This window comes from Centropristis striata, chromosome 16, assembly GCF_030273125.1.
Source record: "Centropristis striata isolate RG_2023a ecotype Rhode Island chromosome 16, C.striata_1.0, whole genome shotgun sequence".
NCBI classification, from domain to species: domain Eukaryota; kingdom Metazoa; phylum Chordata; class Actinopteri; order Perciformes; family Serranidae; genus Centropristis; species Centropristis striata.
Window position 1 is genome coordinate 33,441,394 of NC_081532.1, and position 18,482 is coordinate 33,459,875.

Sequence of the window (18,482 nt, forward strand, 5' to 3'; positions counted from 1 at the left end):
CTAAATGGCCTATATATGGTTTATAAATGATGATTAAACATTAATAAACTATCTGTTTACCATTTATAAATGATGCTTATTGTACAGTGTTACCAGTGTATTTTATGCACATTGAACGTGTACTAATAGATACACATTACAGAGAGAGTGGGAGAAGTTCTTACCATAACTCTTTTTCTCCCTTTGATGGTTAATGTGGCCCAGACGTAGAAACAACGCTAAAGAGAAAACAGCTGAGGATCCAGATCATATTTGTCCCATTATCCTGAATGTAACATCTGAACTGTGACTCCTTACTTTGATTCACTGCATTAAGATGTTGCTATAAACTGTTTCAGAAGAGAAAGGTGGCTGAAATCAATCATGTCCAAACCAGCAGGATGATAAAAGTGTCAGAGTTTTATTCATCTCTGATGTCAGTTTGGCTCTTTTCCTCTTTGTTTTATATTGACTCCAGTTTTGTTAGAACATGAATGCTCTTGGTGGTTACAGATTGTGCTTTCAGGGCCTTTTGGCCTCGCTGTTTTGATTGTTTTGCACCTCTTTTAATCATTAACTTTCTTTGCGCATGAAGGATACAGGGAAATAACAGAGATACAGTTCGTGGCCTTATCAAAAAACTGTTTTATTATTGTTATAATTATATGACAAACATCTAACGAAGACCACTGAACGCACAGGATTTTTTCCTTGAGGTTTTAACAGCGTATTTCAGTAAAGTTTCTGGCCCCCTCCGTGCGCAGCGCTGCTGGGCAGCTCTCCGAAAAAGGCGTGGCCAGTGACGTTTCCAGATCGGCCAAACCTTAAACCTGGCACTTTGAGGGCAGGAGACAGCATGAAGGGAAATATTAATGTCTCGCCAGGAATGGAGAAGTTCTTGCGGGAATAACGCGGAGGAATAAGCACCGGACACATGTGACGTCTCTATAGTTTCACTTTTACGCGTCACGGTTCTTGTTTTTCTGCCTTCATTGACTGTTTGCGACAGCAGCAGCGGCTGCAACGGAGGCGCTGAAAACCCGACAAAAGTCCAAAACCTGCACCTTATCTTTTGCTTTTTTCACCGCCTGGACCTACTGACAGGTTCGTGACATGAAAGAACATGTTTTAATTTCTAACTTTTCCATCATGAGGAGCAGGGAGATAGTTGGACCAGCGGTGCATTTGCAGTAAAAGTGACCAGTCTCCTCCACTCTGACAGGTGCCGCTCTGCTCTGTGACTGAAAGTAAAGTCTGATTTGTTAGATTATTAGACTGCTTACAATCAGCCGCTTCTAACGTTATTTTCACAGAAAACTTAACGTGGTGCTTTGTAACTTCGAGAGTAAACCAATTAATTGGCTTAGTTTGGTTAGCTGTCAGGATGATGCTTGGTAATTGATTTACTGTATGACAGTCAAAGGGTTAATTTGTTTAAAGCTATCATTTAACTGTAGGCCAGGTGTGAAAATAAATTAACAAATTAAAAAATGAACACAATCTATTTTAAAACTATACAGCTTATGGGATTTTATGAGTTTATCCCAGAGCTGATATAGTAAAAATGATAATATTGCTGTTTGCAACCAACCACAACATAAAGGTATATCTGTATATCTACAGTAGCACCCACTGACAAAACACTGAAGCAGCTAATAGAACAATCTCCCCCCAGAGTCCATATAGTAGCAGTTATGGAGCTTTCAGTCGTACCACACAGACATCCTGTGCAGATTAAGTTGTTATGGAATTGTAAAATTTCTATATTTATGAACACTTCATACACGTTGCCCTAAAACACAGAGTAATAATTCTAGATATTACATTGGGTAATTGTGTGTTAATTAGTGAGAAAAATTGGAGAAAAATCTGAGATATTAGTCTTGGACTGCTTGGGCGCCCCGCCTTCCTATTGTGTGGCTGCACCTATCTCAGAAAAGTAAAATAATAATAATAATGATAATAATAATAATAATAATAATAACAACAGAGACCTGTGGGATTGAAAGTCAAGTCCAGATGCCACCACCAGAAAACGGAAATGATTTAATTTAAGTTTATGTTTCACATTAGCACAGCATGCACTTGAAAGATTGAGACAATGTAGGGCTTTAAAGGCTGATGCTAATATTTTGCACCCAATGTCTTAAATCTGCAAAATAAAAGTGTTTTTGTCCAAATTCTACTTGTAAAGGATAGAAAAGACTAACTAATTAAAGAATAACTAGTTCTAAATAAAAGCCCAAATGCATCGTAGTTCTCTGTGCAGTCTGACTGTTTGTTCCAATATTTCACTACCTCACACAGTTGCACTGCAGCCAGTTTGTGCACTAAATAAAATAATTTTCTGTGGCTGATGCATATTCAAGTAATGAAAAAGTATGATGAACCAGAAGACAGCAGGTGTAAATCAATCCAATCAGAATGTCAGTTCAGTTTTCCTCACTAAAAATCAACTTAATATTCCCATTAGATTCCTGCAGGGATTCAACTGCCAAACTGTAAAAGTGACTTTTAATGGTTTTTTTTAATGATCTTTTATCATAAACTTCCTACATTGTTTTACATGCTTTTAATCCACAGTTTATTATAAAGTTATTGTTTTGTTTTTTTGTAAGGGACATTTGGTTTGCACTCTAATCTTTTGACGCCACGGGTGATGATTATTTTATCACTTCAACAAAACCGACCATATCTGCTACTGTTCTTTAGTCTCTCGAAAACAATGAGGATGTAATCCTGTCAACCTACTGTCCAAGGCCTTGAGACTGTTCACACTGTAATAATAATCTGCCTGTTACTGTAAATACTACACTCTCAGAAAATAGAGTACAGAATTGTACCTTTAGGGGTACAATGGCTTGTCACTGGGGCAGTACCCTCAAAAGGTACTTTTTTGTACCCTTATTTTGAAGTACAAAAATGGACCTTTAACCCTTTTGCCACTTGGGTACATATATGTACCTTTTACCACTTGGGTACATATTTGTACCTTTTACCACTTGGGTACATATTTGTACCTCGTACCACTTGGGTACATACATATACCTTTTGCCACAAGGTCCAATAATTGGCCCCAGGGGGTACATGAGTGTAGATTGTACAATCTACACTCATGTACCCCCTAGGGCCAATCTGTTTAATTTACAGAACTTCACCGTAAAAATGACAGTGAGTGGGTTTTCTACTGTAAATTTAAATGTAAATATCAGCAAAAACTGTAATTAAACAGAAAAAAAGAAAAAAATCCCTGGTAAATAAAAGTGTCTATTATGTTGATATGCAATTTAAATGTTTTAGCCCTATTTCTCATGCAATTTGACAGTGTTTTACTGTAATTTCTGTAAACATTTTTTACAGTGCAAGTGGTAAAAGGTAAAATATGTACCCAAGTGGTAAAAGGGTTAAAAGTCAATTTTTGTACTTCAAAATAAGGGTACAAAAAAGTACCTTTTTTACAACAATTCTGTACTCTATTTTCTGAGAGTGTAGATTCCTTTTCTCCTTGTGAATAACTGAGCTATGGGGGAGTCGAAAGTGTGTGTGTGTGTGTGTGTGTGTGGGCGGCTGGAGGGAAGTCCTGCCGTTACCAGAAATAAGAAGTCGGACTTAAAGCACATCCCCTTCCGTTCTCCGGGTTTCACCCACATTGAAAAGCATTCCTACGGCCGGCGCCGAAAATTCGTCAAGGTCACGCTGCTCAACAATTCCTCGTCCCTCCCCCGCTCCATCCTCAGGTCGTCCATCCCCCAAGATACCCGAGCACAGAGTGTAACTAAAACATGGCGCTGCACGTTTGTTTCCTCGCTGCTCACTGTTACCCTCATTGGGCGTTTCCAGTCCGGTTAGGCGGTGAGAGGAGGGTGTCGTGCCTCATTGGTAGTGTAGTATCAGGGTGGAATCGTGCTAAATGGCTTGAAAGTGTTTTTAGATCCCTGTAATCGTGAAGTGGTCTACCTTTGAGAAGGACACTGATGTTGTTTAAGCCTTTCATAGAAGATGTGGGAAAAGTTGCACACATGCTGTGATCTTAAAGTACTATCCCAGTCGTTTGTCATGTTTAACCATGACTTCTTGATGTTTAAAACACTCTGTAACTCCCTCCAAGCACCAGGCAAACGCAAGTCGGTTTCCTTCAACTGATTTATTTTGAGCGTCATTCATCCATCTCAAAATCCACCGTGAAAACTGCACATAAATTATAATGAAATAAAGGTTAAATCAAATTCATTTAACATTACATTCCACAAAGTATCCACATTATAGAGCCGATTCCAGAAAACGAACTGGCAACTACTTTGAAGATCAGTTAATCATTTTATTATTGTCAAGCAAAAGCTAAAAGCTGCTGTTCTCGTCCACTGTAAGACCTGTTACTTCAATAAAGATTAAAGGAACATTTTCCTACCATTCTTTAAAAGGAAAGATGAGTGAACATGTTGGTATTTAAAGGTAGTAAAAGGCAACAATATGCAATAACTATAAGACTAAAAATTGAGCAAACCCAAAAACTGACACTGCTGGTCAGATTTTAGCAGGAAAACCCAAAGCAGACCATGAATGACCATTTCTGTTGACTGCTGGTTGACTGTACGGCAGTGGCTGAAAGTGAGAAGGAAGCAATGCAGAAGCTCTATAAAAGCCAAAAGAAAATACAATCAATATGCTTTTAAAAACCCTAAATGAGGTTCCTGTCTTGTAAGGAGAAACATTTAAAAAAAAAATGTTTGATGGGAAAATCCACAGGACACCTGTAACCATTTAAACCCAATAGAAGCATTGCTACACCTGTTGAACCTGTAATTGGACCCAACATGTTATAATGAATGAATATCATGATAACATATAAAACGGATAAAATCAGTGTTCAGTTGCTGTTGGCTGGTGTGCTGCTGATGGTTTGATAGTCAGCTGCCACTGATTGTACGAAAGGCTTTGGAGGTCACTGTTATTCAAGGACAGCTTTGGATGATATTTTTTTCTTCAAGGTCTTTAATAGGACATTTATTTCTGCATTAAATCTGTTGGGAACATCCATCATATGCAAAAAGTCTCAGGGCAAAGGTGTCTCGTTCAGTGTTTGATGTCAGATCTCTGCTGTTGTCTGTTGGACTTTGAATTAATTGAACACAGAGGCTGTTATTGTGGCTCTGTTACACTGTAAAAAATGTTTGTAGAAATTACAGCAAAACACTGTCAAATTTAATCAGAAATAGGGCGTAAAATTAAAAATTGGATATCACCGTAGTAGACACTTAATTACCATGAATCAAGGAATAGTACCAAACTTAAACTGTAAAATTATTTAAAAAAATATAAGTAAACTTATGGAGAAATACCATAATGTCACAAAGACACAATTACCCTGAAAAAAAAACAGGATTATTCAGCCTAAATAAAAAAAAATTCCCCTGATATTTACATTTAAATTTACAGTAGAAAACCCACTAACTGTATTTTTTACAGTGAAGTTCTGGCAACCACAGCTGCCGGTATTTTACTGTAAATGAAACAGATTTTTTTTTTTACAGTGTAGGTCTCTCTTCTCCTTTTGGTGGCGCCTCACTTTCTCACCTGCCTTTTATATGTCACCCATGCAGTCACAAAGCTCTCTGAAGGACAAGCTCTATTAGTGCAACAAAAACCTGCCAAATTTTACTCCAAGCGGATGCTGATTTTTTTTAGGGTGATATTGATATTAACAATGTATCACAAACAAGCTGTAAAAATGAGTATAATGCATAACCACAACAATGATGTTGTTTATGTTTAAGTACAATGGTGCACTCAGAATGCTCAGAATAACAAAGCTGCGACACAAAGTCTTATTCTTTTTGCTATTGACTTATCTGCAGATTATTTTCTTGTTATATTTATTAATTATCTTGTCAACAAAGTCTTAGAAATGTAAGAAAAATATCAGGTGAGTCGCCTAGCTGCTTAAGGTATCACACAGACAATTTCACTGAAATCTATTAGAAATCCAACACTTTTTTTTTTTTTTTTTGTAATTATTTTTATTGGATTTTTCTTTTCAAACAATAAAACAAGACAGCCATTCAACAAACAACAGACACTTCAATCAGAAAGGAAAAAAAAAACATACAGACTCAGACAGACAGGCAGTTCAGGGCTCTTTTTTCCCCATCATGATGGGCTATAATGGCTTAAATAAATAACAGAAGTCATATATTGCAGGCTTAGTCTGGAGATACGTACAGGAAAGTGGGAAGTTTAAAGCTTGGTTTCAATGTAATCCATAAATGGTTTCCAGGTATTCTCAAAGTTATCTGGGGAGCCTCGTAACATAAATATCCAACACTTTTTATTTTTATTTTTATTTATTTATTTTTATTATAAATGTTTTTATTCATTCGACAGGCAAAAGTACATACAGTGAGAAATAAATAATTTTTTTTCTTTTTCCAAAAACAAAAAAACAACCCCTTTTCCCCTCCTCCCCCCTCCCAGTCCTACATAGTCTTGTTACAAATCAGAGAAAATTACAAATAATACACATCCTTCTTCTTTACCATGAGCAGATAGAAAAATAAATGAGTGCATGAAAACCAACAACATACAGAGATATAGCATTGTCCATGGGTTGAAATGAGGCAGAGAGAGAAATTAAATATGGTGAGATGTTAATTGTCAGGGGAGAGCATTTTATTTATCCTGTAGTGTCTTCAATTTAGCTATGTAACTTAAAATATCCAACACTTTTAACACATTTAACACTTTTAATTTAATCCTGCAATATTGTCACTCATGCTCATTTAGACCAGTCCTCCTTCTGTCCTTTTTAAACCAGAAAGCTTTGCATTTGAGAATTTATTTTCTAAACATATCTCATTAAGGTATCTAATCAAATGGTAAATATTCAGTAGGTATATTAGGGGCCCAGCGAGGAAGTAAATAACTCCTAACTGAAAGAAATAACAGAAATATCCAACACTTTTAACACATGTAACACTTTTAATTTAATCCTGCAATATTATCATTTAATCTCTGGTTTTTATTTTATCTTTTGAAGATAAAAGTGAGACAAAGGCTCAAAAGAAGATGAAATTACTCACTCAGGATGTGGTGTATTTTTTTTTTTTTTGGGGGGGGGATACAGTACTACAGTAGCCTGGACAGACATGTCTGGCAGGTAGACGGTGCAAATTACTCCAAACGGTGACACTTTAATCAGCCTGTCGATTCCTCTGAAGTGTCTGGCTGTTGGGCTCCTCTGTGAGCCAGAAGCAGCTCTGTCCGGCTCCTCCTGCTCCCAAGTAATCTGTCCACCTCCTTAATTCAACGCAGCTCTTCTCCTCCACAGCTCCTTGTTGGCTTTGTGAGGCTGTGAGAATGGAGGAGTCGGGGCTGGCTAATGGTTTTGCTGGGGGTCTTTGTGTTTCGGTATGTGCTGCTGGCTGGGAGCCTTGTTCTGAGGGGAGGAGGGCTCCTTTTATACACGAGAAATAAACAGCTTTTAATATACCGGCCTGAGGAACATATTGTATTTTCATTCACTTGTTAAATTTCTTGTTGCTGACTTATGCTTTGTTAAAACCTAATAGCAATGTGCGCCCTCTGGAACTTTTCATGTGAACGTGTTGTTGAATGTGTGGTTTTTTTTTTAAGTGCAGCTCGAACAAAAATATTTGTGGTGATGAAGACAGACAGACTTTGACCTTATCTTCTATCTTCCAAAGGTGGCAGACCAGAGCTACATTTGTGGTCAGAAACAGTATCAATAGAGTTTTATCTTCATGTGAGAACCCATTATTACCAGAAACACATTTATTCCAGTGTGAACAGGGTCTTAGATGGATTCTCTTTGACTGGACTCTGCAGAGTGCTCCAGGTTTTTCATTGTGGTTCATTCACGAATCACAATGGAGTCTCAGTTTATTTCAAAATATTTGGACTAGATATTGGACAAACTAAATAAAACTTTGTAGCTTGAAGTGTGGATAACTGAAAAACATCCATGTATCCAGCATTTACATTTATTGTTCAAATTTCTGGTTATGCTCTTGTCCAGAACAATGTAAATCTCCACAAGCAGAAAACCAAGTTTACCAAGTTTATAAGCAACAATCACTGTTATCGCTAGGTACTATCGCTATTTTATTACATAAATTAATAATGCAAATACAGATTAAACTTTTTGGTACTAGAAATTAATATTAATTCAATGCCTCAATCCACTGGTGCAGAGTTGAGATATTTTATTTCATTTTATCTGGATTATCTAGATCAGTTTGTCAGGTGCTTGCAACATTTATGGCAAGTTTTTGATGACAGTGTTAGTAATTTTGCTGCAGAAAAACAAATAAAGTGAGGTGGACAGGCTGAAAACGTCATCTTATAAGGGAAAACAGATGCTTCCCACCGCAAGTGTCAACAGACTGGATCATAAAGTATAGATTAAATAAATAGTTAAGTCTGTAAAATGTTGAAGAGAGAAGGAGAAGCTGTTATCAGAGAATGTTTGGTATTTTTGCTGGATAATTTAATCATCAAACATGGGTTCAATCAATTATCAAATTAGGGTTGACTCAATTCATCAAAAAGCCTTTATGAAGGTTTATATGACAAGATCTCATGACAAGGAACTTTTTAATGGAGTTGGAGCAGATTTGTTCTTTGTTTTGAAAATAAACAGGCCTATGACTGAGAGGAATCTATCACTCACGCTCATTTAGACCAGTCCTCCTTCTGTCCTTTTTAAACCAGAAAGCTTTGCATTTGAGAATTGATTTTCTAAACATATCTCATTAAGGTATCTAATCAAATGGTAAATATTCAGTAGGTATATTAGGGGCCCAGCGAGGAAGTAAATAACTCCTAACTGAAAGAAAGGGTCTACATGTTGGTCACCAGGTGCTGAAAAAGTATCTCAACAGTTCCTTGCACAGTTGTAGAATATTATATAGATGCTGAGTAACTTAGAGGCCAATTAACCTATGGCTAAGCCCCGCCCCCTCCACTCACTTGGACAAACAGTCAACATTCAGTGACAGGCGCTATGGCAGCTGTCACAGTAGGAGGAGTGTTACAGATAACTTTAACATCTCTAACATCTAAACACCTCTAGCAGAGTGACAATGTGTTGCCTCAAAAGCGTTGTTGACTTCCCTTAGAACAGATGTAGACATCCTTGTTAATTTTATCCATGTTTAGTTGGTGTTGTGGTCTACCGCATAACTTTATCCAAAGCAGACACTTATCTGGGTTGAGATGTGGTTTGGGAAAGGGTAGAAAATCCACCCCGTGGCCCAGCGTTTGACCATTTTAAACTTAAAATGTCAAGAAAAAACATGAAAAAACAAATGAAAACTGACTAACTCCAATGCATTTCAATGGACGTGGAAGCAGAGAATGTCCGAGTGTATTGGGTTAGCTATGCGCACTGTGATTGGCTCATCACGTTTGGGGAAGTGGCTTAGCCATAGGTCAATTGGTGAATAAAACTCCTTGAAAAAACATACACAGGTTAATGGGTAAAGATGGAATTTCTTTTTTCTTTTTTTTTAAATCATGTGAAATAAAACCCTTTTCAAAGGTTGGATGAGGACAAACAGATACTATTTTATCATTAGCTTTTGCTTCAGTCCATACTCCACTGCAAAAAAAGAAAGAAAGAAGTAATTTAGTGATGTTTAATGTGGTACCTATAACCTAAAATTCAGTTTGTTACCAAAGTGTCATTTATCATCATCATCATCATCATCATCATCATCATCATCATCATCATCATCATCATAAGCTTATATGCATATTTTCTCTGTGTATCCAGGATCTTTAGAAAATCTAAATCAAGGGAGATTATTTATATACAGTCTATGTTCTTAATCAGCATAAGTGACTCATATGTCTTGTTGAAAAATAGCTGATTTTCACATGAAATCAAATGTTAAGACTCAATATAAGCTGAGATGTCTTTTCTAGTCCATCTCTAGGTTGCAAAGATGTTTATCTGCCATACTGTGTGATGCTGCAGTGATTTAGTTGTTTATTCCAAAGAAGTGATAACCACAGAAAATGATTCTGTGTATCAGAATGGGACGTCATTCTTTCATGTTATATATTGAATCAGTCAGGAACAAGGAAGCAAGACAGACTTCATATGTAAAAGACAGATTTATAATTAACTCAGTCTCATATTTTTGTGTATCATATTTTAAAACACTGTTCAGGGTTGGTGAACAAGCAGGAGGCCAAGCTAAGGGTTGAAAATACACACAAATACTATCATGTACCGCAGAAATGTCAGAAAGTTTCAACAGTATTTTAAAAAAACAGATACTCCCCAAGCCTGTAAAGAAGTTTACATCACTGTTACAGGAAAGTTGCATTAAAGGGCATTTGGACAGTATCCTCATATTTGAACTGTCATAAAAAAAGACACTACATGTAAAAAAAAAAACTGTTTAATTTACGGTAAAATACCGGCAGCTGTGGTTGCCAGAATTTCACCGTAAAAAATACAGTTTTCTAGTTCTAGTTTTCTAGTTTTCTACTGTAAATTTAAATGTAAAAATCAGCAAAAACTGTAATTTAGACTGAGCAGTGCCTTTATTTTTAGGGTGATTGTGTCCTTGTGACATTATGGTATCTCTCCATTCATTTTACATGAAAAAACTGTCTGTTTTCTACAGTCTAAAAGTTTTGCATTATTCCTTGATTTACGGTAATTACAAGCATCTACTACGGTGATATTACATTTTTAATTTTACGCCCTATTTCTGATGCAATTTGACAGTGTTTTACTGTAATTTTTACAAACATTTTTTACAGTGTATATTTCAGTGGATTAAAACATTGCCAGTAATGCATAGGCTTATTTAATTTAATACCTGTGTTTTGTTTTTCACTGCTAATGTAATTTGTAATAATTTTATTGAGATGTTGTCACCGTTCATATTGAAACAACCAATGTGTTTATGATTAACTTGTTTCCTAGAGCATAAAATTGTTTACAAGAGCACAAAGTTCTTCACAGATGTAGCCTCTTCATTTTGCTTTCAAAATGCATCAGATTGATTTATTTAACTTTCATATTTGCCCAAGAGGGTCTCAGCTCCACCCACCACACTCTCATTAAATCATGTGGAAAACACTGCAGGATCATAGATGCACATTGATTTGGTTCAATTATTTTAATGTGAAATTGGAATGTAAAAATGTTACTGAGACATGCAAGGTGCTTTGGCTTCCATAGTCAGTGTGGCAGCTTCAGTTTGAATATTCAGTTGAAAATGTATATCAATGGCTGACAAAACCAGTGGCAGGTAGAAGAAAAGGTTCTTTTTCAACACTGATTATGTTTCTCAGTCACACTTTAACTAACTGTTAATGAATACAGAGGTAGTTACAGAGGTCAAGCATTTGGGACATCATAAAAATAATATTAAATAATAACATAATTCAGTTATTTTTTTTATAATTTTGACTGTTATGCAATCACATTTTGGACTTATGCGTATATTTGAGATATGTTCAAAGAGGTGCAGCTGACTTTTAATGTACTTGTTGATCTTTAGAGTATTGCCAGTATTGTGTAGCTCCACTATTTTAATTCGAAGGATTGTTCACATCTTTGAATTGTTCTGATATATTATATAACTCTGAGTTTTTGTTCAGTGGGAATGAAAAAAGTACTAGACAGCAAGAAAGCAGCAGACCTGTTTGACCAGATCAGTGTGATATGTAAATGAATCAATGGATTAAAGGTAGAGTTGCATTAAGAAAATGTCCTTTGACCCCTGGTGGTTTACCATGGACGGCTGCCATGAACAGCGGGCTGATCAAAGCTCAAACTTTGGTGAGACGCTCTGACAAAACACATTTTTATACAGTCGATAGGTGAACGCCGAACTGTTGAGCCACGCAGCCTGCAGAAGGAAGTGAGTTGTTAAATCTTTCTAATTAATTTTGCAGGTTTTTAACTGGTGGAAGACGTGCAGGTGAAATGTTTAACTTCAGGCTCTTTAAGCAACATGTTAATCAAAGACTGTGAATTTAAATAGAATCTAATTAAATGCATTTCGACTTCGAATGTTTATTTCTGGCAAGTTTGAGAACATATTCGGGTGTTAAATGCCAACAGAAATGTAGGCGGTTAGTTTTATGATAATATTTTCTAGTATTGTGTATATACAGTAGTGTTCAAAATAATAGCAGTCCAATGTGACTAACCAGATTAATCCAGGTTTTTGGTAATTTTTTTTATTGCTACATGGCAAACAAGGTACAAGTAGGTTCTCAGAAAACCAACAAGACCCAGCATTGTGATATGCAGCTCTTAAGGCTGTGTAATTGGGCAATTAGTTGAAAGGGCCGTGTTCAAAAATTTAACAGTGTGGCCATCAATTTTGTGAAAAAACAGGTGTGAATCAGGCGGCCTCTATTTAAGGATGAAGCAGCACTTGTTGAACATGCATTTCTCTTTGAAAGCCTGAGGAAAATGGGTCCTTCAAGACATTGTTCAGAAGAACAGCGTACTTTGATTAAAAAGTTGATTGGAGAGGGGAAAACTTCTAAAGAGGTGCAAACAATTATAGGCTGTTCAGCTAAAATGATCTCCAAAGCTTTAAAATGGAGAGAAAACCAGAGACACGTGGCAGAAAACGGAAGACAACCATCAAAATGGATGGAAGAATAATCAGAATGGTAAAGGCTCAGCCAATGATCAGCTCCAGGTGATCAGAGACAGTCTGGAGTTACCTGTTAGTGCTGTGACAGTTAGAAGACGTCTGTGTGAAGATAATCTATTTACAAGAATCCCCCGCAAAGTCCCTCTGTTAAAAAAAGGCATGTGCAGAAGAGGTTACAATCTGCCAAAGAACACATCAACTGGCCTAAAGAGAAATGGAGGAACATTTTGTGGACTGATGAGAGTAAAATTGTTCTTTTTGGGTCCGAGGGCCGCAGACAGTTTGTGAGACGAGCCCCAAACTGTGAATTCAATCCACAGTACACAGTGAAGACAGTGGAGCATCATGATATGGGCATGTTTCTTCTTCTATGGTGTTGGGCCTATTTATCACATACCAGGGATCATGGATCAGTTTGATATGTCAGAATACTTGAAGAGGTCATGTTGCCTTATGCTGAAGAGGACATGCCCTTGAAATGGGTGTTTCAACAAGACTATGACCCCAAAAACACTAGTAAACCAGCAAAATCTTTGGATTACTCTGGTTAGTCACATTGGAATGCTATTATTTTGAACACTACTGTATAGTTGTCAATCTGTTTACAGTTTAATTTCCCAACACACAACCGGCCCGTGTAAAAGTAGAATTCACCCCTCTGTGTTGTTGCTTCTTTCATTAACCGTGATTTGGTTATGTTTTGCTCTTAAAGTTTAATTTTAATAGCTATTATAACATTTTCATTTGGCGTATCAGTGTTTTTGACTTTGCAGATTAATGAGTGCGAGTATAGACAACATATTTCTGTATGAACAAGAAAATTTAATTTGCCTGGGGGAGAAAAAGAAACGTTATCTCACTAGAATATAGTCTGCCATCTTCTTGAAGCTGCTTCAATAAATAGTCATTTGTTATAACTTCCTGTAGGCAGAGATTAAGCAGGGATTGGTTGTCAATATGCTGGACCAAATTGTCATCGGTCAGACAATCGCTGGTGTTTCTTTCATAAAGCAGTGTGTCTACCAAAGCATTTTTGCCCAGCAAACTACAACATAATCTCTTAAAATGTTGTCATATTTGTCCCACCCCTATCCCTTTGTACGTGCAGCCTTCTTTTTTGGTCCTAAATGTTTACTGCCACTTTAATAGTTCATGAGAATGATTAAGTCACATCCTCTTACTCCAACATACTGGGTAGAGGTATAGTGTTATAGGTGGTTAGTCTCAGTCCATTCTCAGTAGATGTCTTCCTGACTTGTATCTGAAAAACCTGTGAAAACTACACTGCAAAAAAGCCAACTTGTATTTTTTGGCCTAAAACAGTGATTTAAGTTGGTAAAACTTGGAAATATAAATTATTGACATTTAGGGCAATAATGTAAGTTAGCACAACAAATGAAGCCAGTTGTCTGCTCAAAAACAAGTTTGTGAGTTGTTGTTACTTATATCTTTAAGTTGGGGTTCACAACAAGGGACAATAGTTCTGATAACTCTTATTTCTTTGTTGTGACATGCGGGAAAGCGGTGAAATTCGGTCATTAGCGAAAGTTAGCGGCTAACTGATGCTAGCGGCGCTGCTTGTTACAGCTACAAGAGTAGCCATTAGCGTATCAATGCTAACTCAAAATTGTGGTCTCAACATTAGCTGACATTTCATAGCGGTGTTACAATCGTGCCAATTCAGCACATTGCAGGAGTTAGCAGAAGTAAAGATTAAAAGTTATTACAATGTAATATTATAAGTTAGTACAATTTACAAAAATCTGAATTTTGAGCAGACTCAAAAACAACTTAAAATATTTAGTTTAATTGTCCAACTTAAAATTTTATCAAAGTTTGTTGCCTTGAAATTTTGAGTTCACCCAACTTTTCTTTTTTTGCAGTGTGTTTATTTTACCTGGTATTGGCTACATCCCAATTCTGACCATTAGTTGCTCAGACGTGTGAAAGTTTCCAAGTCACTAGGAAGTTGCCCTGAAGAAAGAAACTGGGACAAGTTCCATGGCACCGAAGTTTACAGTCCAAGCTGTGATGTTTAACATCAACACAATATGGACAACTGACAAACTGTGTACAAAGTTAATAGAAAATATGCATCACAGTACATCATTTTAAATGGGGCCAACATGTTGACCTGTTAGAGTCAGCAAGGTTATAATAGTTTTGGATTTTTCATTAGTTTTTTAGAATTTTTTAGAATTTTTGTTTTCAAATCCAGTTAGTTTTAGTTAGTTTTTAGAGTGAGTTTTCTAGTTTTGGTTTAGTTTTTATTTTTTGAAAATGCTTAGTTTTAGTTTAGTTTTTATTAGTTTTAGTGTTAGTTTTAGTTTTTTTGTAATGGGCTATATGTTGGGTGTGAGATTCAAATAGATCATAATAAATTTTGCCTTTATTTCCTTTGGTTTATTCACCTCAGCCCCAATAAGGTTATTAACTCTTACAGTTCTGGGTGTTTTTAATTTTGGTTCTAGTTCCCAGTCTCAGTAAACATATTCACCATGTGTTGCATGTTCAAATAGAAACACTGAATTATGAATGAAAAAAGTTGACAAAAACGAAAACTAAGGACATTTTCACTATAATTTTAGTTAGTTTTAGTTAGTTTTGTAACCACGCAATACAGTTTCAGTTAGTTATCGTTTTTTTTTAGAACTCTAGTTTTTATTTTTATTTCAGTTAACGAAAATGTTTTTTCAATTCTAGTTTTCGTTATTTCGTTTTCGTTAACTATAACTAGTTTTCGTTAACTATAATAACCTTGGTTTTCATTCAAGAAAAGACTTAGGGGTTCAGCCTTTAGTTAGGGCATACTGTACTTGTCTTCATGCTGTGTGTGTTTAGTGAGTGAAAAAGTAAGGGTGCATTGTTTTGTTCAAGGCCACTTTGACCTGACATGTGATACACATGTTGACTGTTGATGCGACTGACCTCGCGACTGTTTGGCATGGTGTCACCAGTCCACTCTGCAGTCACTTCACAGATACTGAAAGCTTTAGAATAACAATACCTTCACAATAGCTTTTAAACTCTTTAAACCTTAAAGTCCAGTATTCTATGATACAGTGTTGGTAGACTTCTCACAAGGAAATAGTAGTTCTCAGCAATCTACTTGAGTGTGACCTCTGTCTTTTGGTTGTGTTTATTGATTGAAAAAAAAAAATCCATCCTGAATTAAGTAGATGTGACAAAGTATTTATCTTTATTTCTAATCATTTATTTTTTCTGATTATTTCTGGTGTTCCCCAAAACCATGTCCTTATGAATGTGCCATGCTCTACCAGGTGTTGTTGGCAACTTGGCTTCAGAGAAATACAAAGTACCTGATGTAACATTTAAATTCCTCAAAATAGACGCTTTTTCTGCCAGCTTTTCTGCTAGCTTGGTGTGGTAAAAAGCTATTGTTAGCAAACTTTAGATACATATTGCTCTTCTAGTGACAATATTAAATCATATAGATAGATAGATAGATAGATAGATAGATAGACAGACAGACAGACAGACAGACAGACAGACAGACAGACAGACAGACAGACAGACAGACAGACAGACTTTATTTATCCCAAGCTGCGAAATTACAGTGTAGCAGCAGCATTACACACAGAGACAATGACAACACAATTAAATAAAAAGAACAACCTAGGCATACTCATATAAAGCATTTATCTTGTAATTTTGACTCATGGCCAGGGTATAGGCTCACTTTAATGTGAATTGAGGGTAAAGCTTAAATGTAAAGCCTTATGACTTCTCTTCAGGACCTCTTTGTGGTACTGTGTTAGCTAGCTGATCCAGACTCTGTCTTTGAGTTGTCTCACATCGCCAGACCTATCTTCACAGTTTGATTTAGTGTTTATTTGCCAAATAATATGACAAAATCACCCTAAAATGGCCAAGAAGAACAACCAGAGGTGTACTTAGCAAACATCCCTTGGATCACCCAACCCGACTCCGTACTATAGACACAATTGGATTCTTGCAGTATCCTGTTTTTGCTGCAGGGTATCAAATTAAAGGAAAAATCTCCAAAAAGACACTCAATACCACAAACCTCCCAGACCTCCCAGTTGTGTGTTGTCTGAACTTGGTGGTGTTGACCTGGCAGAGCTACTGGCTGCTGTGCTGGTGATTCTCACACTGATTAACCAGCTGCTAGCATCTTTGGCGCAGCTTGGTTACAATAAGCTGTGTGAACTCACAAGCCATGATCATTTTCGCTTTTATATTCCATCTCTTGTTTGGATAAACTGTTAATAAATACAGAGTGGTGATCAAGGTGACCCAAGCTGCTGCGTCATTTTACCTGGTTCTTCAACATATCGCCTTCTAACAAAGTCTGTGGGAACATTTGACACGTTTTAAACTTCACATGTTTATATGTCAATCTTTTTTATTACCAAAGCAAAGCCCCTGGGGTTAATGATTAGATATCTGATGGTGATCAGGAGCATCTTCTGTGAAATTTTATAATTCTTTGTTCAGTTTCAGGTTCTAAGAAGCCCAAGCAACTAAACTGCTTACAAACAGCAAATGCTTCTTTTTTTATTTAAAGAAGACAACATGAAGTCAATGGGACTCACTTTCTTATACCTTGACCTTTTTTATGGTTAAAAACATGCATATCATGATATTGGCAACATTCCTACTTCTTGATGAAGTGGTTCAAGTTGTTTTACTCACAAAAAGCTACTTACTCCCTGTCGCTAAACACATGCAGCTTTCAAAATAAGAGCACAGTGTGTTAAGAGAATCCGCCACAGAATTTACAAGAAGACTGTCAAAATAAGACGCGTTAAATAAAACATATAAGAACCTTTATTCTCCTTTACAATATTTCATTAAAATATGCCCCCGGAACCCCTAAATGGTTATTTTTATTATTTGCTTATACTCAAGAGTCGAGAGTCATTTTTTTGTATTTGGCAACTGTTGAGATTTGCACTTCACACTACATTTTAGATTTTTATTTATTTATACATTTTCTATATCTTTTTACGTATTTCCTAATATCTTCAAGAATATCGTTATCGCAAAAAATGCCTGCAATATCGTGATATTCTTTTAGGGCCATATCGCCCAGCCCTAATCCAAGTTAAATTAAACATACGTTCTTATATAAACAAATTTACAAGGCTACCTGTTGATTCACAAAAAAATTCACCACATTTAAAAATAACCTTTAAACGTCAACATGCATCTTAACTCACGTTGAGGAATCAGTGCTTCCTAGAAAGATTCCTGGAGTGAAAAAGGGCCACCGGTGTGTTTCTTAATGCAGCTTTTTGTCAGATTTTCTCCACACGTGCAGCTGCAGGATCTCAATTTACCCTCTGACTGTGATGCTCTCAGTAAAGAAAACATCCCATTATCTTCATGTTTTCATGTAGATTCTTCACTGTCCTTGAATAATAGCAACACCGCTGTCGGTGGGACGATCCCTGTTAACTCCCAATGAACTTAACTGAGTCACAACAGCTCAGTATGGGCAGAGAGTCTGACGCAGTTTAGACGAAATTTACCATAGAAAAGGACAAGTCTGTGTGCGTAAAGTCTTCATGAGCAACTAACATTTCCTAGAAAGGATACATTCCTTTGCTTATCATCTTTATAAAATATCTGTATTTTGTCAACTATGTGTGAATTTGCCACTTACCATTAAACAAAAATGTACAGCTGAGGCTGATGAGAATGTCATCAGTTATACAGGTATTTATTCATTAAGTTTAATGATAATATATTTGACACATTCTAAGTTTGGCCTGATGGTGCCATATGTTTACCATAAGTTTTGGTAACACTTTACAATAACCATCTAAGTGATGTTTATAGATGGTTTATAAACCAATTATAAACCAT

General features: G+C 36.3%; 1 protein-coding gene across 2 annotated transcripts in view; it reads left to right on the forward strand.

Annotated features, from left to right (window-relative positions):
* Window positions 1-832: 832 nt before the first annotated feature.
* Window positions 833-18,482, forward strand: part of esr2b (estrogen receptor 2b) — a 41,675-nt gene continuing 24,025 nt past the window's right edge. Inside the window, exon 1 of one of the 2 annotated variants that reach the window (XM_059352753.1) lies at window positions 833-1,083. The gene's annotated coding sequence lies outside the window, so the exon portion shown is untranslated. Of the gene's footprint in view, window positions 1,084-11,824; window positions 11,880-18,482 lie in introns of those variants that run through there. The other variant, XM_059352754.1, reaches the window with a different exon arrangement.